Source organism: Pan paniscus, chromosome 3 (assembly GCF_029289425.2).
Source record: "Pan paniscus chromosome 3, NHGRI_mPanPan1-v2.0_pri, whole genome shotgun sequence".
NCBI lineage: Eukaryota > Metazoa > Chordata > Mammalia > Primates > Hominidae > Pan > Pan paniscus.
In genome coordinates this window covers 17,187,282-17,208,797 of record NC_073252.2, presented here as the reverse complement: position 1 = coordinate 17,208,797, position 21,516 = coordinate 17,187,282, and the positions used below count along the sequence as shown (strand labels likewise).

The window sequence follows — 21,516 nt, the reverse complement described above, 5'->3', positions numbered from 1 at the left end:
GTCTGGTGCAGACCAGGTGTAAATGGGGCAAGTGAATGATCCTAGCAGGATGGAGTGAGGTAGGGCAAGGTTCCAGGAAGAGGAGACTTTCTGTGCTGCCAGCCAGCCTGTAAGCACCGAAGACTGCCCCTGAACTATCTCTCTAAAGGACTGACCTGCTTCAGTTTAACTGACAGTGGCCACGCCTTATCTCCACTTTCTCTAAGATGTCAAGAGAAATTACAGACACGTGTCTGCAGAGCCCAAGTCCCTGAGGCTTTTTTATTGGAAACTTTGTCATACAGAAAGCAGCACCCAAGTGTCAGTGATGAGACTCAACTCAGATGGCAGGGCTTGGCAGCCGTCCTCATAGACTGCCAGTTTGATCTGAAGATGGATGTTTCATTGACAGCAGGCACTTCTGGTGTGTCAAATCCCACACTAACAGATCGCTCTCGTTTTCTAGTTTCCGGCCTAATGGTCTGCAGTGTGTAAGTAATTTTTCCCACCCTTCTTCGTGTCTCAAAGCCCTGCTGTTTGCTCTAAGGTGAGATATAGTCACAATCTTGCTTTTATGTCAAATGTATGATGTGCTTTATTTAGCTGGGATCTGCTAAGATGCTGTAGGTAATTCTTTCCCTGAGCATCCCTTGGCTGGACTGTGTTGTAACAAGTCTTGATTGAATACTGGTGGTTTGATTCAGGGAGAAAAGCAAAACTACCCCAATAGATAAAGGAAGCAGATGGGTATGCAAAGGCAGGGGGCAGCTCTGGTTCAGAAATGAGCTTAAGGAGAACACAAGGAGAAATGGACCAGAACCTCAGGAGTGCAAATGACAGGGGACCCATTCATTCCTCGTCGATTCCTTCTAGCCTGCAGGTAGTAGGTGCTTAGTGTATGTGAGGCTCCGTGTTAAGAACTGCTTCATGTAATGTGCCTGAATGATACAAAAAACAATAAAACAAATTCCTTGTTCTCAGAGGCTTATGTATAAGATGTACATACAGCTATAAAATGAAACAATATGATGCATGTGTAATGCAACAGCTTCTTGGGACACTTTTGGTTTTGTTTAATTTTGTTTTTGTTTTTCTTGAGACAGGGTCTCACTGTCTCCCAGGCTGGAGTGCAGTGGCGAGATCACTGCTGTCTGCAGTCTTGACCTTCTGGGCTCAAGTGATTCTCCCACCTAAGCCTCCCAAGTAGCTGGGACTACAGGCATGCACCGCCATGCATGCCTGGCTAATTTTTCTGTATTTTTGGTAGAGATGGGGGTTTTGCCATGTTGTCCAGGCTGGTCTTGAACTCCTGGACTCAAGTGATCACCTGCCTTGGCCTCCCAAAGTGCTGGGATTACAGATGAACGTGCCTGACTGAGATGTTCATTTGTGTCTTGTCTTCACTCTTTTTACCACCTGTCTCAGAGAGTTGCTTGAACCTCCCATTCTTTCTTGCCCTGGGGAAAGGTTCTGTTGAAGAGAGCAAGGTAGTGAAGCAGCACGCAGGGTATGTAATGGCCAATACTGCCTTAGATTATGGGTGTCATAGAGAATGAGATTAAGCCTAGTGAACTTGTTAAATGAACTTATGGATATATATTTTCAGTTTTAATAATATTTATTGAGCATAACCTTCAAGTTGGGCATTTCATTTCTGTAATTTTATTGTAGTTGTAGTAGTAGTTGTTACTGTTGCCCTTCTTAAAGAGATGGGTAAACTGAGGCCTGGAGCGTTTTAAAAACTTTTTCCTATTCTCACTGCTGGTTAATAACAGAGACAGAATTTGAGTCCATGCTTGTCTCCATTTCAGTCACTTTCCATGGATAAAAGTTTTGGATGTTGGAACTGCAAGCCGTTCCTTGCATTTCATCAAGAATCGGTCACACTATTGTTCTAAGTATGCAGACGCTATAACCTATGGACTTGAGAACTGAGGAAAAGGAAAAAAGACTGGTTGATATAGCCAAAAGAAGGTGACTGATTGCTTTAAAAAAATTATTTAGTTAGCCAGGCACAATGGCTCATGCCTGGAATCCCAGCACTTTGGGAGGCTGAGGCAGGAGGATCACTTGAGGCCAGGAGTTCAAGACTATCCTGGCCAACGTGGTGAAAACCCATCTCTACTAATAATGCAAAAATTAGCCAGGCATGGTGGTACACACCTGTAATCCCAGCTACTTGGGAGGCTGAGGCATGAGAATCCCTTGAACCCGGGAGGCAGAGGTTGCAGTGAGCCGAGATCATGCTACGGTACCCCAGCCTGGGCAACAGAGCAAGACTCTGTCTCAAAAAACAAAACAAAACAAATCAAAACAAAAAACATTGAGGTAGTTAGTTATTTTGATATGGTGGTCTCGTTATGTTGCCCAGGCTGGTCTCGAACTCCTGGTCTCAAATGATCCTCCCTCCTCAGCCTCCCTAGCAGCTAAGATTACAGGCATGAGCTTCTGCTCACACTAATCCACTGATCTTGAGTTTGATCTCACCTCCATCTTTAACTCTTCTGTAATTTTGAACCAGTTATTTCTCCCTTCGTGTTTCACTCTTCTCATTTACAAAATGAGAACTTTGATCTGACAGACCCTCTGATCTCTGCCCCTTGGAAAGTGCATTAAAAAGGGGATTCAGATCAATTATGCATGAAGCAAGAAGAATTGCAATTCTTGAATGTAGACTTCAGAAGAATGAGGGAGCGAAAGACTTCACTTTTAGAAAAGACATATTACTTTGGGAATATATTTGCTGTCTTATCTATCTTCAGAGGCTGGTATCTAGAGCAGTCCAACACGTAGTAAGCTCTCAATAAATACTTACTGGCTGCATATGATTTGCATTGCAGGAGCTAAAACTTGAGTCCCATATTAAGGGAGAATGTGGTTGATATTAAAGTCAAATATAGAAATAAGACATGGACAGAAACACAGAAATCTCTGATTCTGATTTTTAAAATTAGGTAAAAATTTATCCTTTTGATTACTTAAATGATTGTTTCCTAAAGTATATTTTATGATATGCTAGTCTTCATGCTCTTATGCGATAAAAGGGTTTTACGATCAAATAAGTTTAGCAAATATCCATTCATGCCATCCCTCTCCTTAGGGATTCAGTAAACATGTTAGCATATCAAAGGCCCTGAAAAGTCCTGCAAAAAGTAAATCTATTTAACTTCATCTAAGGTTTCCCACCATCGCCCATTCTTTTAAAACAAATAATGTTTATTAACATCTATGGAGTAAACTTCGAGAAGCACTGAATTAGATACAACTATTCTCGAGAAAGGAAAATGTATTAAATAACTCCTAAAGGTCCTGTTTATTGTTATAATAATATTTATATGTTATGATATAAATGTGAGACTGCCCTTGGCCTCTTAAATACTTGTAGAAAAATCCGTGATTCTAATTTATTTTATTTTGATCAGAATTTTAAAAGCAATATTTGGAATTTTATTTTTAGGTTCAAAAATTTGTTTAGTGCTTTTTTGCAGTAATTTTCTGCTTTTCATCTGGCTCTTTATAATCTAGAGGACCTCTAGTTGCTTTCAAAGATACATTGCTCTTTTTCTCTGGAAAAATAATATTACACCATGTTGAAGAGGATTTAAATCCATATATTTTGGGGAGTGTCTACTTTTTAAGGAGGGTGGTCTTTTGAGCTGAGGAAAATGGGTTCCTCCACGCTGATATGTATGAGAAATCTAAAAGGCACTGTGTGACTGGCTGTTGCCAAGAAAGCAAGCATAGTAATGAGGAGTTCCAATCAAGGAACCTCTTAGAGGCAGTGAGGTGCCATGAAATGAGCAGTAGCCTTGGAACCAGAGACCTGGGCTTGCCTGCTATGTTTGCCCCTTGTTCGCTATGGGACCTAGGACAAGTTACTTCATCTCATCTTAGGGTTATTGTAAGGTCCAAATCATTTAATGCATGTAGTAATATTCTATAAACTAAAATATTACCTAAATATTACAATGAGCATCATTACATTCATCTAGAACAGGGACGTCCAATCTTTTGGCTTACCTGGGCCACATTGGAAGAAGAATTGTTTTGGGCCACACATAAAGTACACTAACACTAATGATCGCTCACGACCTAAAAAAATTGCAAAAAAATCTCATAATGTTTTAAGAAAGTCTATAAATTTGTGTTGGACCACATTGAAAGCTGTCCTGGGCCTCATGGCTGCAAGTTGGGCAAGTTTGATCTAGAGGGACATATAGAAGATGAGGGTCTTTCATGTGTAATTTCTTTTTCTTTTTTTTTTTTTTTTTTGAGATGGAGTCTCACTCTGTCACCAGGCTGGGGTGTGGCACGATCTCGGCTCACTGCAACCTCCGCCTCCCAGGTTCAAGCGATTCTCCTGCCTCAGCCTCTCAAGTAGCTGGAATTACAGGGGCCCACCACCACACTTGGCTAATTTTTCGTATTTTTAGTAGAGATGGGGTTTCACCATGTTGGCCAGGATGGTCTCAATCTCTTGACCTTGTGATCCACCCGCCTTGGCCTCCCAAAGTGCTAGGATTACAGGCATGAGCCCTCTGCACCGGGCCTCACATGTAATTTCTAAACATTCAGAACGTAAGGCTTATGATTCCAAATTTCATGCTTTTTCAAACCTACTGAAACATTCACCTCCGCCTCATCTCAAGTTTTGCTTCTCAGTGTTTACTGTGGAAGCTCTACCATCTAGAAATCCAATCCCCAGTTCTCAAATTCTACCCCGACAGCTGTTCCTCAAGGCTTTCAAAGCTTCAAAAGATGGTGTCTCCAGCAGCAGGTTTAAAACTCCATGTCATCTGTTCCATGAAATCTGGACTTCTCCCACGTTACTTCTCCCACTTAAAAGTGAATTGAACCATTATTCACCTACTATTCATATTTCACCTACTATTTTCTCATGTCTGCTTTTTGGATAATATCTTTTATTCTTCCATATCCTTCACCATTCCCAGTGAATCAGTAAATTAGTAATAATCTCCTGAGTTTACTTATTTAATGCCAGCCTTTTGTAGGTTGAATTTTGCCCCACTAAAAAGATAAGTTTAGGTCCTAAACCCCAGTACCTATGAATGTGACCTTATTTGGAAAAAGGGTCTTTACAGACGCAATCAAGTTAAAATCAGACTGGAGTAGGGTTGACCCTAATTCAATGACTGGTATTCTTATTTAAAAAAAAAAAGGGGGGGGGGGGAGGAAATTTGGACACAGAGAAAAAGACATACAAGAAGAAGGTGTAGATTGCTGCAATCATGAAAAACTAGCAAGAAGTGAGGAAGGATCCTTCCCTAAAGCATTCAGAGAGAGCTCAAACACCCCAAAACCTTGACTTGGAATCCTAGACTCCAAAGCTATAAGAGAATCTATTTCTGTTGTTTGAAGCCACCAACTTTGAATACCTAGTTATGGCAGCCCTAGGAATCTAATACACATACTCACTGTCATTTTCCTGGTTCTTGCAGGGATGACTGGCTGTAAATGCTGCCTGTGAGATCATTCTGCTCCCGCCTTCCCCGTTAAATTCCATTTTGCACGTGGCAGACTGAGTGATCTCAACTAAAATTCACTCAGATCGAGTTACTTTCCTGATTCATTGCTCTTAGGATAAAGTCTCCATTTTTCTTAACATAGCTTCTCATCTTCTCTTTCTAACTATCCCTTTCTTCTTCTTCTTCTTTTTTTTTTTTTTTTTTTTTTTGAGAAGGAGTCTCGCTCTTTCACCCAGGCTGGAGTGCAGTGGCGCTATCTCGGCTCACCGTAATCTCCGCCTCCCAGGTTCAAGCAATTCTCCTGCTTCAGCCTCCCGAGTAGCTGGGACCACAGGCGCCCGCCACTACGCCCGGCTAACTTTTTGTTTTTTTAGTAGAGATGGGGTTTCGCCGTGTTAGCCAGGATGGTCTCAATCTCCTGACCTCATGATCCACCCCCCTCAGCCTCCCAAAGTACTAGGGTTACAGGCATGAGCCACCACGCCGGGCCCCCTTTCTTCTAACTTAGCTTACCCTCAGTTCTCAGCTTTCATGACATTTCCACTTCCCTGTATTCCTTCATCAGACAGGAAACTCCATGAGGAAAAGTCCTGTGTCTTATCTTCATCACTGTGATTTCCTTAGACATGGTACTGTGCTGAGCATGTCAGATATATGAACATTGGTTTCAGTAATTCATAAGTTATCCCTTGAGTATAGATACAGAGACTGAGGCCCAGAGTTTACGTGAAATCCAGATAAAGGCTGTGGACTTGCTAGCATTATTGCTATCCATAGCCTGTATTTATTGCCAAAACTGAACTATCTTTGCAACAACTCTTTGACGTGGGATCTTTTAGTATCCTCCTTTCCAGAAGAAGCAACTTAGGCACAGAGTGGGAGAGACTTGCCTGAGGTCATACTCCTAGTTAGTGGTAGAGCTGGAGATTGAGCCCACGCAGCCTGACTTCAGATGTCACAGTTTCAGCATAGCTCCATTTTCCCTGGATAGTTTGTGTCAAATATTCAGATCTGGTTGGGGGCCAGGTATCAGAAAGTCATGCATCTTTATTTTTGTTTCTGAGTATAAAGTCCCTATGCACTGTAAAGAAATTGGCATTGCTCACATACCTTCTGCACAGTGCTTTACTGGAGCCTAGATGACAAAGTTCAAATCTGACTTCATCTTCATTCAACATCATTTAGTGAGCACCTTTTATGCATCAGGTTCTATGGTAGACAGTAGGCATGCAGAGAAATCAAACCAGGTCTTGGACTTAGGAGCTCACATTCTGATAAGGGAACGAGTCAAGCAAATGAAAATATTATAGTTCAATGTAATGGATACACTCATGGATTTATTTCCAAGGTAAAGAGCTGGTCCTGGGAGGGCTGGACTCATTTGCTTTGGGAAAAGGGAGCTACAAGAAAAACTTCTGGCTGTTGAGTAGGAAAAGATGATGAAATAGTCCAGTGTTTTTCTTTTTTCTTTTATTATTTAATTCTAAGCAGTTTAGTAATGTCAAACAAAACAAAGAGGGCAGAGTACAAGCCAAAGAAAAGGGCTGGAGCCAGAAGATAATGGGATATCTATATCATGCTAGAGAGCCTGGATTTTGCCAAGGGGTTGATATAATTACTGAAGGATTTAGTAAAGGAAGAGATACAAAGACTTTTGCTTTAGAAAGTCCACGTGGCTGGCCTCCTTACATTATAAAAAGCATATTATGTTTCTATTACATGCACATATGTGCATTTTGTGTATACATGTATTTTTGCGTGTTTATATTGATGTACACATACTCCTACTGTGAGTCAGTTGAACTGTATGATACTGCGATTTCTATTGGTTAAAAAATGGTCAAATATCACTATTTCCAACAGTCTGACCTGTAATTTATAGTATGGTAGAAGAATAGATTGTGAAGTCAAAAACCCTAGGTGTGAATTTCACATTTTAGCTTGAGTTCCACAGAATCAGACTGACACAAGGACTCAAGGTGAAGGAGTTTCTGGCAGGACATGCCAGTTGAGGAAGAGACACAGAGAAGAAAATGCAGCCCACAAAGGGTGTGCTATCCAGCCAGCCACAACAGAAGCCAATGGCAGTGGAAACTTACTCTCACTGGGCAGATGTGGAATTCAGTGTAGACATGCATCTCAGAGGCAGCCCACCCAAGGGGACGGGGCTGGGATATTTGCATAGTAACTTCCATTAGTAACTGGTTAAGAGCTGCTGCTAAGGACAGGCATAGTGGCCTTCATAGCTCCAGAGAAAGTCCTTGCACTCTCTATTAACTGGGTTTACATACTCCTGTTAGAAGTCTGCCGGGGTGCAATACAATGATGAGGTCTGAGGGATATGATCCCCCACACCCCTCTCTATGACTTGCCAGCTAAATGGCCTTGACTTAGTTCCTTAATGCCTTTGAGGCTCATTTTTGTACTACCAAAATGGGGACCACAATACCTTCACCTGGGGAGGATTAACACACTTTATTGTTAATATACTACGAAGGTAATATATTTCTAGTGCATTAACACCAAAACAAATAGCAGTCTCAACATTTACAAAACAACTTTTCTTTTCTTCTAGAACTTCTCCTTACTGAGCCTTCATTTCTACTCCCAGAGAAGTCCAACAGGTAAGTTGTGCAAACCGATAACCTTGAACTCCACGAGATAAGCTCTTAGAATTGAAAAGTAACATATGCCTCTCTATGGTGTTCCTTTCAGTGAAATACAGCCCACTTATTGCTAATAATATTTCTGCTTCTTCATGCAAGGAGGATGTCAGTAGTGGGGTCACTTGTGTGGCCCATAGAGAAAGCTAGCGCTGTTTCCATGGTGTCATACTAAGAATTCTGGATTGTGTCTGCAGCAAGAGAAGTTCAGATCTCAGGGGTGGCCAGCTGCTCTGCATTGATACCTAAGCAAAGGGGAATTGAGATTTTTCAGGGTGAACACAGAGAGTCCTGAATTACAGGTTCATACCTGGAGGAAAGACCAGGAAGGCATGCGTTTCCATCTTAAAATAACTTCCTTGCCAGTGTCTGAAATCCCACTTCCAGCAACCCATGTTTTGTGTGTTAGGTATTGCTCTCTCTCTCACTCTCTCTCTCTAAATTGAACTATAATTATATATGGTGAAATGCACAGATCTTAAGCATAGAATCTGGTGAGTTTTGAAAAATGTATACACCTGTGTAACCAATAGCTCTATCAAGATAACATTTCTGTCACCCCAGAAAGGTCTCTGCTGCCTTTTATCATTCACCTTCCCCTGATAGCCATTCTTTTTAGTTTTATCCCCACAGATCAATTTTGCCTGATCTCAAAATTCTTATTAAAAATAATAAAATATGCATTCTTTTGTGTTTTGCATCTTCTGCTCAACACAATAATTTTAAGATTCATTTATGTTGTTGTGTATAACAGTAGTTTCTCCTTTGTTATTGCTGGGTGATATTCCATTGCATAGTATACCACCATTTGTTTATCTGTTTTCCTGGTGATGAAAATTTGGGTTATTTTCTTTATTTTATTCTATTTTATGCTATTACGAATAAAATTGACATGAATCTTCTTGTAAAAGTCCTTTTGTGGACAAAGGTTTCATTTCCTTTAGCAAAATATCTTGGAATAATGCTCTATAAAAGAAGGTATACAAATGCCCAACAAACACCTGTAAGAATGTTCACCACCATTAATCATGTAAGAGATGTACATTTAAACCACTATGAGATACCACTGCATCCCACTAGGATGGCTAAAGTTTACAAATATTCTCTTTGAACAGGCAAATGAATCTGGAAATAATATTCTTTTAAGTTTTTAATGTTTTTGTTAGGAAACAAACACACAAAAATAGAATAGTTTAATGAACCCTCATATATTCATTTCATAGATGCAACAATTACCAACATTTTGCCATAATTACCTTGTGTCATTTTTCAACAATAATCAATTATCCCATTCTCTGACACAAACTGGGTGGATGTCCTACAGTTCAATTCAATTCTGTCACTAATTAACTGGCATTAGTACAGACCCCACAAATCAAGGGCTCAGTCCCATAAGCCTGCCCCCACTTCAGATGCCAGCCTGAAAGCGGGTCCTCAGGACCTCTGCATTTCTGCCTGGCCAACTACAAAATTGGGAATTCTGAGGCTACTCTCCCTATCAAATTTGGTAATTATCTAGAATGACTCACAGAGTTCAGCAAAAGTGCCTTACTTATAATTACCATTTTATTATAACAAATACAGCTCAGGAACAGCCAAATGGAAGAGATGCATGGAGCAAAATATGGGGGTCATGGTTGGTGGGGTGCTTCTCAACCTGGAAGCTCCCTGAACCCCACAACTTAGAGGTTTTGTGCAGAGGTTTCATTACATGGTGTGATTGATTTAATCATTGGCCATTAGTGACTGACCTCAACTTCCACCTCCTCTCCCCTCCTCAGAGGTCCTGACATGGGGCTGAAAGTTCTAACCCTCGAATCACAAGGTTGGTGTCCCTGCTGGTGGCTAACCCCCATCCAGACGCTACCTAGGGCACCCCATAAGTCACTTCATCAGATAAACTTAGGTGAGGTTGAAAGGGACTTGTTATGAATAACAAAAGATAGTCCCCTATCACTCAGGAAATTCCAAGTGTTTTAGGAGCTCTGTGCCAGAAACAGAGGTGGGAGGAACAAAGACCAGATATTTATTTTTTTGTTACGCCACATGTCTCAGTTATGTCTTATTTGCGTATTTATTAGTTTTTAAAATTTTGCAGTAGTATTTAATTTAACTTAATTAATTAATTTAGAGTTAGGGTCTCATTCTGTTGCCCAAGCTGGAGTGCAGGGGCCAATCGTAGATCACTGTAATCTGAAACTTCAGGCCTCAAGTGATCCTCCCACCTTGGCCTCCCAAGCTCTGGGATTACAGATGTGAGTTACCATCCCTGGCCTGCTATAGTGTATTTTAAAGAAAAACTTCTATATCAGGTTGTTTTATGCTTAAGTAAGGATATTTCATATATAAACAAAACACTATTTTGTACTTAATGAACAATAATATCATCTAATACCCTCTCCATACTTAGATTTCCCAAATCATCTCAAAAATGTCTTTATAATTGATTGACACATTGCATTTGGTTGTAACATATGGTTTTCTCTTTTATCTAGAAGGGTCCCTAGCTTATCCCCTTCCTTTTTTCCCATGCCAATGAATTATTAGAGAAATCACATCAACTGTCTGTAAAATCCATGCTGTGATTGTCTCCTAATAGTACAATTTCTCTGGTGCCTTCATCAATGTCTTTTCTTTTAAAAAAAAATTTTTTTTAACTTTTATTTTAAATTTAGGGGTACATCTGCAGGCTTGTTACATAGGTAAACTTGTGTCATGGGGGTTTGTTGTACAGATTATTTCATCACCCAGGTATTAAGCCTAGTACACATTAGTTATTTCTCCTGATCTTCCCCCTCCTCCCAACCTCCACCCTCTGAGAAGCCCCAGTGTGTGTTGTTTCCCTCTATGTGCTGATGTCATCTTTTATTTAAACAAGAAGACAGATCTAAAAGATTCAGGTTCTTGTTTTTAGAGCAAGAATACTTCATAGGTGGTTTCATTTATTTTGATGGGTATTCTTTGAGTGTCTACCATGTTTTCAGTGCTGAGAGTTACAAAGGTAAATTCCATATATCAAAGCCTTGTTGTTAAAGATGTTATCCCAGTTGGTGAGAAAGGCATGTAAGCCAATCAATATCATAATATAAATGCCATGGAGGATTTGGGTGGGGGATATAAATTCTGATAGGGGCACCAAGGCTACGTGAGAAAGTGATAAATGAACCGGCTCTAGAGAAAACAGTAAGGTTTGCCAGTCGAAGGAGAGAGAGTGGGGAATTTGCTAAGCCAAGGACCTGTGTGTCTACAGGAGGAGATGCATAATTTCACCAGAACAGGTTGTTGAGGTCTTACAGAAAAGTGGAAGAATTTGGGCTTTATCTTTTGAGCACTGGCAAGTATGGAAAGAATTTTATCTGAGGGTGGGCGCTGGGTGGGATTGTCAGCCTGGAGTGCAGTGTTCAGCACCTGAGTGTGAATAGATTTACCAAGAATTGCCCTCTCATCTCGAGGCAGACTCCACAAGTCCTGTTTTAATTTCTTAGGATGTGGCCCCAGACAAAAGCTGACATTTAGCGTGTTAAATGCCCCATGCCATGTTTATTGTGCCCCTTGCCCCATCAAGTGGCCTTTGTAACCATGGAAACAGTTCAGGTTTTCAATCTAGCAGAAGATAAAGAACAGGCATATGGTGTTGAGCGGACTATGCAGACAACATTAACTCTCTTTTCCTAGACTGCTCGATGATGCTAAGCAAGTTGTAGTGGCAGCAGCCAAGGGATAGTCCTGCCAGCTGATGTCCACCCAGTAGCTGACTTCTGCAGCCTGTATATTATGTTAATGATTGGAGGAGGCATCATGGCACCTGCTCAGAGGAATCAGTGAATAAATGGCAGGCTCCCAGTTCTGGAAAACTGTAAAAATGACTCAAATAAAGAAACTAGTTGGGCTGCTCTGCCTATGGATAGCCATTCTTTTGTTTCTCTACTTCTCTAATAAACTTGCTTCCACTTTACTCAGAAAGAAAGAAAGAAGAAAGAGAAAGCAAGCAGGAAGGAAGGAAGGAAGGAAAGGAGGAAGGGAGGGAGAGAGAGAGAGAGGGAGGGAGGGAGGGAGAGAGAGAGAGAGAGAAAGAAAGAAAAGAAAGAAAGAAAGAAAGAAAGAAAGAAAGAAAGAAAGAAAGAAAGAAAGAAAGAAAGAAAAGAAAGAGAAACTAAGTAGGTGGAAGTGCTAGAGCAGGGACAAGAAAATTGTCACTGCAAAGCCAAAGGCCCCCCGATTTACTCTTCCTGGCTGCACTCAGAGGCTGGAGGCCAGGTGTGAGATCATCACAAAACACTGATTTCCAGCCCATCTCATGTCCAATCCCGTCAGGTGGAGTGGGGGACTTTAGCACTATTTTTTCAAAACCCCTAGGTGATTCAAACACAATTGGGTTTGCAAACAACTGAGCTAACCCAAGCAAAGGATAAGTCAACCAAGTCAATCCAGATGGGCAGGAAGGGGATGAGCTAAATCTAAGACCAGGCACTAAACTTCTCAGCAGCCTAGCAAGGGTGCACAGAGGAGACCTCCCTACTTTGAAGAATCCCTTTGATGTGTCTAATACATAATTAGAGAGATACCACTGCTTCAACGGTAAAGAGATCCTACACAGCAAAGCTGCTGAGAAAGAACAGATTAAATTCAGTGTTGCCCAGCACTGGTGTGTAGAACAGATGGAAAGGGCAGCACCCAGCTGCACCTTGCTGGAGAGGGAGGCATCCACACCTGTAAGCCCTCTGCTACCTATTCTCCTGTAGTCTTTAGGGGAGAGCTCTGAGTATACATTCAGAAGTTGCTTGGGAATTTTAGCAGGCAACAAAGACCATGTACTGTGGGTGAAAGCAAATTATTAAATAACAAAAAAACAATCCAAGCTGCAATCTACCAGGTTTCTAGGGCACTCAGTGTAACATGGGAGTTCTGTTGGACCCTACTGAAGCAATAGGTGTGTTGCTTTCCTTAAAGACGGACGACACCATGTCCTAATATTATGAACTCCAACTTTTTTTTTTTCCTGTAAACTCTTACCAGCTCTATCACTCAGCACCTGAAGCTTCAAATAATTGACTTGTGGAAATGAAGACATAAACAGAATTTAGCTTCTTCTGCTCCAAATCACATGCACCCATAGCCTTAATTCCTTCTTGTGGAGCTCTCGGTACACATTTGAGTCCAAGCTTCTATGTTTATCGATAAACTGAGTGTCTGCAAAAGCAATTGTTTGTGAAATATCAAGAGTTGTAGATAACAATTATAAAGGCCAGTAAAATTCAAATGTAAAACAATCAATCAGCAAATATTAAACACCCAGTGTATATTTTTCTACTTTTCCCCCCATGGCAAATTTCACTATCTAACTTACTAATAATTTACTCATTTATTAAGCATATTGTTTGTCTTTCTCCTCTTGCGCTAGGACGTAGGCTTGTTTGCGTGTTGAAGATTGTCCCAAGTCCTAGCTCAGTGCCCTGTGTGTAGTCACTCAGAACTACTTATTGGATGAATTCATGAATAAAAGATAAACAGGTTCTGGATTTCAGGTTCTGGATTTCCATGAACAAAATGAGCTAAGGCTTGATTTATAAATCCAAATTATAATTTCTGGCTTAATGCAACCCCTTTTGTATTAATAGGAAACACCAGAAGTTAGCTGAACATTGGGTGGTTGGTAGGTCCTGTCAGGGAGCAAATGAACATCAGCAGTCAGCATGGTTAGAAAAGAAAGCAAACTAGTCTGATGCTCTTGAAGGCTATTTTCATCTAGTAGAGATGTTGGGATGCTGCAAACTTTTTTTTTTTCCACTTTGAGATTTTTCTGTTTAGATCATTGGAATCATTTTACTTCATTTGCAAACAACTGAGTGAAGGTATTGTGATCTGTGACCATTAGGATAACAATTTTAGAATCAGAGATGCAGAGATTGACTTTAGACTGTAGATTGTAGGGAGGAAAGATTTCTTTCCTCACCCCTCTGTAGGTTCATGGCTGAGGCACCTGTAACAAAAGACAAATTAACAAGAGAAAAACATATAAATTTATTTCAAAATGCAAACAAATAGTTTTCCTTTGCTACTCTGAATCTGGAAAGAAAAGGACAAGAAGCTTTTACCTTCCTTTCCCCACTGGAAACTACAGACAGTGGGGAGTGTCTGTAGTATCCAGGAGTTTTTAACGTTCCTCACCCCACTGGGAACTACAGACAGTAGGGAGTGTCTGTAGTATCCAGGAGTGCTGACCTTGGGAAGAATTCTTACCTTTTTTTTGGCATTTTGTTCATTGTCCCAGGATCTCATCTGCAGGATTAAAAGTGACCAGAAAGTCTCAGCTGTTCTACCTGGGGTGTGAGAAACAAACTCGGGGGAGGCAGAAGAAATATCTTTCTTTACTATCACAGGGTTCATGGCTGGGGTCCCTATAACAAAAGACAGATTAGCAAGAGAAAATCATATACATTTATTTAATGTAAGTTTTACATGACATGGAAGCCTTCAGAAATAAAGACCCAAGGAACAGGAAATCTGTATGTTTTTATGCTAAGTTTGATGAAGTGGATAGTTGTAGAGAAGTGTGATTGGACAATAGGGGTATAATCTAATGGTAATAAACCAGGGGAAACTTAACAAAGCTTGTTTATACAGACTCTTCTCTGTGTCCTTGTGTCTTAGAGATAAGGACATTTCTTTCCTCTGGGTATAGGGAGGGTACCTCTGAGATGAGGGTCCTATGACCTGCTTTGGAGGAAGGTCAGAGAATTCTTTTATAATCTGTAGCAGAAGACACCGGCAGGGGAATGCCAGAGAGACCTTCCTGCTTCTGCTGTTTTCTCAAATGCCAAGGTGCCATATTTTGGGGTAGCATCCTAAATTCCATCAAGACTGTAACCTCCTAAACAGCAGAGACCCATTTTTGGTAGGCCTACCACACAGAGGGCACTTCCATATACAGTTGTCAAGACAAACCTCATAACTTGCCCCCAGTTTATAAATAGAAGGGTCAAGATTTGAAACCAAGTTCATTCCCTTTCCACTGTCCAGGAGGATAATCATCAGGATGGCTGGAATTTTCTGAGTGTTGTCTTTGTAGCAGCCAGTTCCAAACACCTTATATTTCAAGTTTGTGGGGAGAAGGAATTTGAATCCAGCCTGTCTCTCTTCAGAGTCAAGACTCTTTATTGTTAAAGTTGTATTTTAGTGTCCCTGAGATTGGTTTTTATGCATAGAAAACACTATTTAGAAGTTGTATTTGGGTCTAAACAACTAGTATTCAATGCATCAAAGTTATAGATTCATGAAACCTAGCTCTTTCCTAGGATTTTAGCTTCATTTTGAAGTTTTTGCTTTACTTATAAATCTAGCAAATGTTAGCAATTTTTTGTTTATTTTTGTTAGCAATCTTTTTGTTGATCAAACAGTTGACATTTTTTATTATTTTATTTTGAAAAATTTCAGACATACACAAAATAGAATGAATAACATAATAAACCCACATGTATCCATCATTCAGTTTCAATGATTATCAGTCAACTAATGGACAGTTTCTTCCATCCATACTTCTACTCACTTCCCTTTCTCTTATTATTAGAAAGCTAATTTGCATTATCCTATCATTTCACCCATAAATACTTTAATATGTATGTAAGAAAGACAAGAACTCTTATAAAAACATAGCCCCTATTTTATTACTTTACATAAAATAGCAGTCAATTTTCAATATCAAGTTTACAGTGTTACTCAATTTTTCAATTGTTTCGTAAATGTCACTCTTGTAAAAACATTTTATTTGTTTGCATGAGAATTCAAATAAGATCCATATATTGTGATTAATAGGTATTTTAAATTTATTTTAATCTATAGGTTGTTTCTTCTCTCTCTCTATCTCTCTTTGCTACAATTTGTTTATTGAAGAAAATGGGTTATTTGTCCACAATCCTTTCTTTACAGAAATAATAAAATTTATATTTTGCATAATTATTTAATTGCATTATTTCACAATACACACACAATAGTCTCTGAATGACAGCATCAACTTTGCCATAAACAATAGGAAGATTTTTGAAAGTTTACATATTTGAGGGACAGTTCTTTTTGTCCTTAGGGTGTATCCTACCCACCAGGGATAAATAGTCAAATTATTGTGACTTACAGTCATTCGGAATTATTTTTCTTTTTGTGGATTTGACACAAACTATATATACAGTGAAATTCATCTGTTTCATTTTACTTTTTATTAGTAGTAATTGATTTTTAAGTTTAATTTGTTTTAAACATATGTAAATTTTTGGCATAGTTCCCAAGACAATCAAAAAACAAAGCCAAATCTTAAAAAATAGCCCCCAAATAGGTGACTATTTTCTTTTTATTTTAGGGCTTATTCTTTAATTATTTGCTTTTTGTTAATATAAGCAAGTATATGCATATATCATACTCCCTTCATTTAAGAAAACACAGTATTCACACTTTTCTTACCTTGCTTTTTAAATATAACAATTGATCCTATTACTCTATAGTATATATTGATAGAGCTATTCCTTATTTTTTATATAAATCTGCATGTGATTACATTGTGTGAATGTGCCAGGGTTTATTTGACCAATCTTCTTCTGATGGACACTTCGGTCATTTCCATGTTTTTGCCATTATAAGTAATGCTGCAATAAACAGCCTTGATGCTATTCCTTTCCCTCCCTCCCTCCCTCCCTCCCTCCCTTCCTTCCTTCCTTCCTTCCTTCCTTCCTTCCTTTATAAGTAATCCTGCAATAAATAGCTTTGATACTATTCTTTTCCCTCCCTCCCTCCCTCCCTTCCTTCCTTGCTTTTAGCTAGGGTATTTGTAAAATATATTCCTAGAAATTGGATCGAATCAAAATGTAAGTGCACATATCTACCTATCTATCTATATTTATATATATATAGATATTGACAAATTCTCTTCTGTAAGAGTTTTACAACTTTGCATTTCTAGCAGCAATATATGAAAGTGTCTACTCGCCTAAAGTCAAACCTATAGAATTTTTGCCAAATTAATAAGAAAGCTTGGATTTTGCTACTTAATGAATGAGAAATGGTATCTTAATCTGAAGTAGATTTCTTTAATTATAAATTAACTTGAGCTTGTCTACAACAGTAATCATATAATTTTTCTCTTTTGGTTTATTAATATGGTGCCTTATACAAATACAACCTCTGATATTGAACCACCTTTGCATTCCTCAAGAAAAAAGTATCCATGGTTACAATGTTTATTTTAGTTTTTTTGTTTGTTTGTTTTGTTTTTTTTTTTTTGAAACGGAGTCTCACTCTGTTGCTCAGGCTGGAGTGCAATGGCGCTATCTCGGTTCACTGCAAGCTCCACCTCCCGGGTTCACTCCATTCTCCTGCCTCAGCCTCCCGAGTAGCTGGGACCACAGGCGCCAGCCACCACACCCGGCTAATTTTTTTTTGTATTTTTAGTAGAGACAGGGTTTCACCGTGTTAGCCAGGATGGTCTCGATCTTCTGACCTCGTGATCCGCCCACCTCCGCCTCCCAAAGTGCTGGGATTACAGGCGTGAGCCACCGTGCCCGGCCTATTTTAGTTTTTTTAATACTTTTCTTTTAAGGTTAGGATTGTTTATTTCTTTAATGCGCTATTGGGTTATGTTTGCTAATATTTTATTAAAGATTTTTGCATAAATATTCAGTAGTGTGAATGGTCTGTATGTAGTTTTCTTTTTTGACATAATTTTGTCAACTTATACCAATGTTATATTCACTTTATAAATCCATTTAGAATTTCTCCTTATTTTTATCATTTATTCTTTAATATCATATGAAAAATGCATATTCATTGAGAAGCCCTTTTAGCATTCCAATGAACTGAGGTTGCCTATCTACTAAGGAAGGCAGGTAACATCTCAGTTAACTGTATAAAAGAGACTGTCGCCGGGTACGGTGGCTCACGCCTGTAATCCCAACACTTTGGGAGGCCAAGGCGGACGGATCACGAGGTCAGGAAATCGAGACCATCCTGGCTAACAGAGTGAAACCCCGTTTTTACTAAAAATACAAAATTTAGCCGGGCGTGGTGGCAGGCGTCTGTAGTCCCAGCTACTTGGGAGGCTGAGGCAGGAGAATGGCGTGAACCCGGAAGGCGGAGCTTGCAGTGAGCGGAGGTCACGCCATTGCACTCCAGCCTCGTCAACAGAGTGAGACTCCATTTCAAATAAATAAATAAATAAAAATAAAGACTTTGTCTATGAATGAGGCTTAATGCTGCAGACAGCTGGTCAGACTCTCAGAGCTATTTTTCCTCATTACAGAAGATTGGATAGCACATAGCACGTGCTCAAAGATGTTTGATATTATGATAAGATGACAAAAGGAACATAAGCCTGATGAAAATCATGAATCCTAAATTAAAATCAGTACATGTGGTCTGGCAACAGGATACGATATTTTAAACTGGGACTATCCCAGAAACCCCCAGATGTACAGTTATGGCTCCTATAGACTCCCTAATGTTTAATTGAAGTTAACTATTTGTCCATATGCAAAGAGAGGAGGAAAGAAATGAACTAACCCTGAGAGTATTTACTATGTGTGAAGCTATATCCTAAGGGCTTTTCTCCCTTGATCTTATTTAATCCAAACTAAGAACCCTTAAGAGTAGTTATTAGTTATTATCACTAGATTCAGGTGAAGAAACTAAAGCTTAGCATAGTTCAAGTAACTTTTTAAAAGTAATTGTCAAATTAATGAGATAAGAAAGTGACAGAAAGGAAACCAAAAAGAAACTCGGACTGTTGGTTACAGAACCTACTTTTAACTACTACACAAGGAATCTTTTCTTTTCTGAGTTTATTAGGGGTAGTATACCTTAGTAGCAAAAAATTTAAAAAATAAAAATAAGACAAAAAGAAATGAAAATAGTATGAAATTTCACCTTTTGAGAAAATGTTTCAAATGCCTTCTTCCAGGACATTTCTTGTCTAAATTCATTCATATAAATATGCACATATAAATGTTTATGTGTGTGTATATATATATATATATACACACACACATATATATTTTAGCAAAGATGGGCAAAAAAGCTATAAATACACGTAGAATTTTGTTAACTTTTTAAAAAAATTGTAGAATTTTCAAGTTTTCAAGATTCTGCTTTTTAAATTTTAATAACACAATTTCCCTTCTTGCTCAGAAGGAAAACTTGATCACCTTTTTTGTGGACTCTGATGGCTGGCTTTGATTCCTCTGCCATGCCACTGCTTCTTAAGAGGTTGTACACCCCAGGCGCAGTGGCTCTCGCCTGTAATCCCAGTACTTTGGGAGACTGAGGCGGGAGGATCACGAGGTCAGGAGTTCGAGACAGCCTGGCCAACATGGTGAAACCCCGTCTCTACTAAAGACAGAAAAAAAAATTAGCCAGGTGTGGTGGCGTGCGCCTGTAATCCCAGAAATACGGGAAGCTGAGGCCGGAGAACCGAGAGCAGCTTGAACCTGGGAGGCAGAGGTTGCAGTGAGCCGAGATTGCACCATTGCCCTCCAGCCTGGGCTACAGGGCAAGACTCATCTCAAAAAAAGAAAAAAAAAAAAAAAAGAGGTTGTATATATTTTATAAGTAAGAGTGGGCAAAAAAAGGGTTGCGGAAGGATAAAGGAAACAGTCCCAGGCAAATGTAGGTAGTCAATAAATGTTTGCTAATTGAATTAAAGAATGCATGATAAGTTCGATCTTCTTATATTTAAATGCAATTATTTCATCTTTGTAGCAAGTAATAAAGGATTGCAAGTTTCTGGGGGTGGGGCCACTTTCACTCCTGTCCCCGTGAAGAGACCACCTAACAGGCTTTGTATGAGCAACAAGGCTGTTTATTTCATCTGGGTGCAGGCGGGCTGAGTCCGAAAAGAGAGTCAGCAAAGGGAGATGAGGTGGGGCCATATTATAGGATTTGGGTAGGTAAAGGAAAATTACAGTCAAAGGGGGTTGTTCTCTGGCGGGCAGGGGCCAGGTGGGGAGGGGGTGTCACAAGTTGCTCAGCGGGGGAGCTTTTAAGTCAGGATGAGCCAGGAGAAGGAATTTCACAAGGTAATGTCATCAGTTAAGGCAGGAACAGGCCATTTTCACTTCTTTTGTCATTCTTCAGTTACTTTAGGCCATCTGGATGTGTACGTGCAGGTCACACGGGATATGATGGCTTAGCTTGGGCTCAGAGGCCTGACAGCCACTACTAAGAAATGATTGTAATTATATTATTGCCTCCACTGGCTCCACTATTGAAAGTGAAATGATGAAGGAGTTCAACAGCTCACGTATGAGGAAGTAAATTTTAGGGGCCTTTTTGTGCTTCCTTTCCTCCCCACCTCTTACTCAGCTAATGATCTAATGGTAGGAAAGCAGGCAAAGGCCATAAGCAGGCAAGTTCAGAATAGAAAAATATACAGATGAATGATTGTCATGAAAATACTTAATCTCACTTATAGTCAAAGAAATGTCAGTTATTACAAAATACATAACTGTGAAATTATTGTATATGTGCATTATACATTTTGGTGGACACTGACAAATTGTCTTCCAAAAGGACAGGACCCATTCACACTCTTCCCCAGTGATTACTATGGCCATTCCTCTACTTCTCTGACAGACGTGAATTTTTTCTGTTATTAACCTAACAGGAACCAGCATTTTATGTTGATTTTCATTTTCTTGATTATAAGTGAGGTTGAATGTCTTTCCATATTCTCAGTGGTGATTTGTACTGTGTGAATTGTTGGTTTATATCTAATGTTCATTTTCTATAGGATTGTTTTCATTTTCCTATTGAGATATACATTTTTAAAAAATTAAGGCTATTAATCTTTATTCATTTATTTTGCAAATATTGCCACCAAATGTTTTATTTATCTCTTAACTTGGCTCACTGTGTTATACAAATGATAATTTCATTGCCATAATTATCAATTCTTTCTCCATTGACTTCCAGGTCTTATGCTTGACTTTGGAATATATTTCCCATAGAGATTTTTTTTCCCATTGCAGTATTATCAGAATATCCTTCTTTGGCTGGGCGCGGTGGCTCCCGCTTGTAATCCCAGCACTTTGGGAGGCCGAGGCGGGTGGATCACGAGGTCAGGAGATCGAGACCACGGTGAAACCCCATCTCTACTAACAATATAAAAAATTAGCCGGGCGAGGTGGCTGGCGCCTGTAATCCCAGCTACTCGGAGAGGCTGAGGCAGGAGAATGGCGTGAACCTGGGAGGCGGAGCTTGCAGTCAGCTGAGATCGCGCCACTGCACTCCAGCACTCCAGCCCGGGTGACAGAGCGAGACTCTGTCTCAAAAAAAAAAAAAAAAAAAAAAAAAGAATATCCTTCTTTAAATATCCTCCCCGCCTTTTTTTTTTTTTTTTTTTTTTTTTTTTT

General features: G+C 39.5%; 1 long non-coding RNA gene across 1 annotated transcript in view; it reads left to right on the top strand.

The window, feature by feature from the left end:
- LOC117979924 (uncharacterized) overlaps positions 1-21,516 on the top strand; it is a 167,151-nt gene that overhangs the window by 131,257 nt on the left and 14,378 nt on the right. Inside the window, exon 4 of the long non-coding RNA XR_008625102.2 lies at positions 8,041-8,089. This is a non-coding gene — a long non-coding RNA (uncharacterized LOC117979924). The remainder of the gene's footprint in view (positions 1-8,040; positions 8,090-21,516) is intronic.